A 6345-nucleotide genomic window follows, 5' to 3' on the forward strand; every position below is an offset into this window, starting at 1 on the left:
AACAACGGTCAAATTTAACCTCCAAAGACTGGAAAAGGATCCCTGAGCTTCCAATGTTCTTGATAGTACGGTTTCCCACTTTTGCTAATAATGTGTCTCCTTGTACCAATTGATAGATAAGAGATGAAGTTTTTCGAAGTTAATGATTTCATTAACAGCAGTAAATTAGAAGTATTTCCTATAGTGATAGTCGTTCAACTATGCGTTCCCCTTTGAGACTTCCAATTTGTATACTATGAAGTTCTCACTTAGGGCCCGTTTGGATAATGGAAGTATTAGAAGTAAGAAGTAGGTTATAGAAGTAACTTTCAAAGCTATGAAGTAGGAAGTAGTGGAAATAGCATTTTATTTTGTTTGTTTCATATATTTTTAGAAGTAATGGAAGTAGATCTTCTTCCTCTTCATTTACTTTTTTTGTTTGAATAACATTTGGAAATATTATTAGGAAGTAATTTTATTAATGAAAAGTTGTTAGAAGTAACTAATAAAGGAAATATTAATAAAAAAAATTATTTATGTCATAATTAATATGCATTTCAACTACTTCCGAGCTACTTCTGAGTATTGAGGATTGGAAAAATATTTTGGAAGTAAGGATGACACGTAGGCGCCACATAAGCATTTAGGGAAGTATTGGAAGTAAGTTTTTCAGAGAACCAAACACACTTTTTTGCTTGGAAGTAGCAGAAGTAGCCTCTACTTCTTTTACTTCAGCTACTTCACAATTACTTCCGTGCAAACAAACAGGCCCTAAGATGCATAGGAGATTTAAGCCGCAGACTACAGAATCAGCCTTTTTTGTTTGTTTTTTTGTTTTTGTTTTTGTTTTTTTAACCAAATTCTAAAAATTTATTTGCTAAATATTACACGTGATGATGACAAGCGGGCAACAAGCTGCGCCGCTAATCCTTTCTGAATTGCAAAACCCAACCTACGAAACACGTAATCAGCAGACCTTGTTGTCGCCATATTCTTATTCATGAATTTTTGTACCCTCCTGAGGAACTCCACCGCATCAGCGGCAAGGAAACCAAACGTATCGAAAGCGAATGGGATGAAGCTGTGGTGGTTGTCCTTGCAAGCTTGATCATGTTTGCCCACCTTTGCCTCTGCTTCTCTATCCGCTGCATGCCCAACCTTGAAATCTTCATTACCAAACACCAACAACGGAGACACCCCTGTAAGATCAACACAAGTGTGCTCCTAGCCTCTCCAGGAGGAGTGGGAAAGTTGACCGGCGCTTCCTTCTTTGATGGGATCCCTGCTCTTTGGAGGATATCATACAAGACATCTCTGACTAAGTCGCGTCTGTACTTGAACCCCGGCTGCTTCTGACAGTAGATGGCATGCTCTCCAAAAGCATCCATCTGCGTTCTACGACAAACTGGACACATTGTCCCCTCCACGAACAAAGGAACCAACAACATGTACCTGAGGATGGCCTAGTACTCCCCTGGAGTCATATGCTGTCCCAATCCCTCAATAGGCGTGGCCAATAAGAAATCATGGGTGTGCTTTGCCCACAGGCACTCAACAATCGCAACATGCCTCTCTGAAAGGCCAAACTCCGTCAACAGATCTCTACAAACGCCACCATAAAAGATGTCCAGGTTAGTGAAAATAATAAAGATTAATAATTTTTTTTCCTTTTAATGTGAAACATTAACAATGTTAAGACAATGAGTAGGGGGGTTTTATTAATGTCCTAAAAATCTTTACATTGGACCCTCGAGATCACTCACAATAATCATACTATATATATTAGAAAAAAATGGATATGAAATGACAGCTCATTTTGCTATGAACTATCAATAGATATCCACATTATGAGACTCATTCTACTTGTCACATCAAAAGGTGTAGGTCATAACTTCTCTATTTGTTGGTAGTTTATTTTTCTAAATGAGTTGCCCCCTCATAACCATCAAACCCTAAATATTAAGAGAATTTTCCTTTTTCAATCTTTGTGAGCTACAGTTTTAGAACTCCAGCATGTCGCTAGAGTTTCCCTATAAAAGGGAAACCCCAAGCACAAGATTCGGTGCTTCTCCTCTCTTCTTCTCGCGATTCCCTGGCGGCGGCGGCGGCTTCTTCTCCTTCTCGTGATTTATTTCTCCAGCTCTCTCTCACATTGATTTTTGAGGGGAGAATTAAAAGAGGGGATTTAAGAAGAGGGATCCTCATTGTAGTTACAGTATTAATTTTTGTATTTATTGAGAGATCTCAAGTTTGAAATCTGATCTTGCATTGTAATTTCTTTGATTATTAAGAAATTAATTGTGTGGCTCCCGAGGACGTATGCAAGTTTATCTAACCTCGTAAATTTTGGTGTACTTTTCTCTATACTGTGTTTCTTGCTGTTTTAGGGGTTTAGCGTAGCCCCGGTATATTTCCTAACAAGTTGCATATCGGTCCCTCAAATCTTGATAATTACATATTAGTCCCTCAAATCATATAAGATTTCAAAAAATGGTCCCTATATTAGTATTTCTAGTCATAGTCGGGTTAACTCCTAGACCTAGATCTATTCTCCAAATGGCTCCTCTCTTTGATGTTTCAAACCTTTGTGAAACTTAACTTTGGGTTAGGGCTCTTTACTAACCATTGGAGAAGAAGAACTCAAGTGGGTTTGGTTTTAAGTGCGTAATTAATTTAAACTTGTTAAGAAATAGGTTGGGAAACATAATTGAGCAGTAAATGGTCATTTTGCCTCCAACCGTTAGATTTGACATAATATTTTTCTTGAATCCAATGTGATTTTTAACTTGAAGGATCATTTTGCAAGATCATATAGGATTTGGGGGACTAATATGTAATTTTTCAGAATCTGAGGTAATATTATGTAACTATTGAAGGTTTAAGGGACCAATATCTATAATAAGAAAAAAAACCCAATACTGATCAAGATAACAAGGAATTACTTTGCTTAGACATGAGGAGGTCTAAAGTCTTAATAAAAAATAGTTCATAAACAGGGAGTGACTAAAACTCCATACATATCACTAGAACTAGTAGGGACCCTATCAAAAACATATCTATAGGAGGGAGAGTGGTTTACATCATTGATGAATAATCACAATTCTCGATCTGACCCTCCAACTAGCCATCTATAGTATAAATAGTCACATTACGTGGGATGTTCTCATAAAATTACTACTCCCATGTAACAGGGGCTTGGATCTACAATTGAACCTACTCAACACTACTACTGTTACTTTTATTACTCTGTATTTATTTTTTATATTTAAAAAAAAAATTAAATAAGAGGTTGTAGCAGATATTTTGTTTCAAAAGGTCCAAAGGACAGTACGTAGTCCCCTCGCTGCAAGTCGTGAAACGAAATTTCCCGATCCGCGAAACTCACGTGACCAAACTCTGCCCATAAATGCCACTACACCCCTCAAACTCACTCTAGCATTACGTACTAGCTAGTTGCATAGACATGCGAGGTGGCAAGGGTGGCACAGGAGGCGGTGGCAAACGAAGTTTCCTGATCCCCAAAACTCACGTGACCAATCAAATTCTGTCCATAAATGCCACTACACCCCCTCAAAGCCTCAAACTCACTCTAGCATTCTACATACCAGCTAGCTAGCTAATTGCATAGACAATATGGGAGGTGGCAAGGGTGGCGGAGGGGGCGGCGGCAAAGGAGGCGGCGGAGGAGGAAAGGGGGGTATGCTGCTCGTGGTCGGCGGTGGGGGGATCAGGGGGGGAGGAAAATCTGCCGGAGGTGGTAAATTCCGGGTGGGTGAGGGTATGATGAGGGCGCCTGGAGCGTGAAGGGTGCATCAAGGTCTGGGTTCGAGGGAAACCCACAAGCGTACTTCAACGATCTTCACCGTGGAGGTGAAAAGTGAGCGGCGGGCGTGTTCTTCTTGTTTTTAACTAGTTTGCTTTTATATATGCGTGCGCGTGTACGTGTGTGTATGTATGCGTATGTACCTATGCTATGCGTATGTACCTGTGATATTAATATAGGGCTCTATGTAAAGAGAAAATATTGTACGTAGTGTGTATTAGAGTGATGTACGTGATAAATGCCTGAAGAAGGGAGTGTGTTGGAGTTAGGGCTACCTATGCTATGCGTATGTACCTGTGATATTAATATAGGGCTCTATGTAAAGAGAAAATATTGTACGTAGTGTGTATTAGAGTGATGTACGTGATAAATGCCTGAAGAAGGGAGTGTGTTGGAGTTGGCCGGACACCGGGCCGGCCCGGTTTGATTTTTTTTTAGAATTTTTTTTTTTAAATTTTAACAAAACCATAAACCATAAATTATTATAAAAAATGTCATAAATTTAATTAATAGCTTGAAATGAAATGACATAAATTACAAGTACAAAAAATAATAAAAATAACTTCTTTATTAATAATCGGTAAATCCTTTACAAATCCTTTACAAGTATAAATTTATTTCGAAATTCGTCGCATCACAATAGATGAGTACATCCCAACTAGGTTGGCACCTACTCACCCATATCACTATCATTTGCAACTTTTTTCGAAATAATTTAATTCAAATTTAAAGCTAAGAAAACAAAATTACAATTTTATGAATATTATCTAATCATTATATCTATCTGCTAGTCCTAACTCTTCAAATTTATCTTCAATCATAGCAATCCGTTCGATGCCTTGTGTTCGCTTCTCGTATCTCCACCAATCCTGTAAGCACATCACCGCTTGTACAGTATACGGATCTAAGCATGTCCTGTGGTCGTCGATCAAACGTCCTGCTGTGCTGAAAGCGGATTCCGAGGCTACAGTCGAAACCTGCACTGATAGTAAGTCACGAACCATGGTGGAAAGTATAGGATATGAAACTGATCCATATACTTTCCACCATTGCAAAATATCTAAAGCATTTCCTTGACATCTAACTAAAGAAGCAGAAAAATATTCATCTATTTCAGAAACATCTAATCCTGATGAAGTTCCAGATCCACCAGTTAGTTCAGCTACCATTGCATACCTATCAAAACTTACACTTTTACCTCGACCTGTGCTCGAAGCTGAAGGTGCCGAAGCTGAAGACTGTTGTGTAGCTACACCATATCTAGCTGCATACTCATCATATAAGGTTTGAAAATAATTTCTAATAGCTAAATAATGAGTAGTAGCAGTAAGGGTGGATCCATCATCTAAGTCTATAATCTGTCCACCATACAATGATTGTAACAAACTTCGAAGGCCAATTTCCTTCAAGCATGGATCAATAAGAACACCAATACCAAAAATATGAGGAATAGGCCTAAAATACTTATTAAATTTACTCTCCATTTCAAAAATTATACTTCCAAAAATATCATCCATACGATATTTTGTAAAAAAATTTTGAATATTTAAAATTTGTAAAGCAGCTAAAGTAATAGTTGGATAATAACAACCAGATAATAACATAGTAGCATCATAAAAAACTTGTAACATCTCATTTAATTTACATATAACTGTCCATTCATCTTCAGTTATTCCATAAGCACTACCAGAGCTAGAACTAGAAGCATAAAAATTTATAAAATCATTTATAATTTCTTTATATTCTATTGCTACAGATAACATTGCATAGGTGGAATTCCACCTATGGTCAACATCTTTTGGAATTAGTCTAGGCTTATAATTTTTTCTTTTACAACATTGTTTCCATCTTTTAATTCTCATTTCAGAAGCATTATGCATATTAGTAACTGTTCTAACTTTTTCTATCATGGGTTTAATTTCAGAAAATGCACTTTGAACAATTAAATTTAAAATATGACAGATACATCTAACATGAAAAAGCTCACCATGACATGGCAATGACAAAGTTATTTTCAGAAAATCAACAGCTACATTATTATTACTTGCATTATCTAGTGAAAGAGTAAATATTCTTTGATCAATTTCTAGTTTCATAAGTTCTTCAACAATTAAATTTGCAACATTAATACCAGTGTGTGACTCTTCAATTGCAATAAAAGAAACAACTCTTTTAAACATTTTCCAACTTTCATCAATCCAGTGTGCTGTTATACATAAATAACCAGTTTGCACTCTAGATGACCAAATATCAGAAGTTAAAGAAAATTTGCAGTTTAAATTTTTAAAATAAGAAATTATTTTTCCCTGTTCCTCAACATAATATTTTAAAATATCACGTTGACAGGTTTGACGAGAAAATTTTGTAAATGCAGGATAAAAACCATCTCTAAATAAATCTTCAAATTCATCATCTTCTACTAATTTAAAAGGAAGGTTTTTAAGAACAATAAACCTGATTACGCATTTCCGGGCTCGGGCAGCGTCATAATTCCAACTGCCGAGGGTACCTGAAGAGGATGATTGGGAAAGCATAGACTGCCG

The sequence above is a fragment of the Asparagus officinalis genome, chromosome 4 (assembly GCF_001876935.1).
Source record: "Asparagus officinalis chromosome 4, Aspof.V1, whole genome shotgun sequence".
Taxonomy (NCBI): Eukaryota; Viridiplantae; Streptophyta; class Magnoliopsida; order Asparagales; family Asparagaceae; genus Asparagus; species Asparagus officinalis.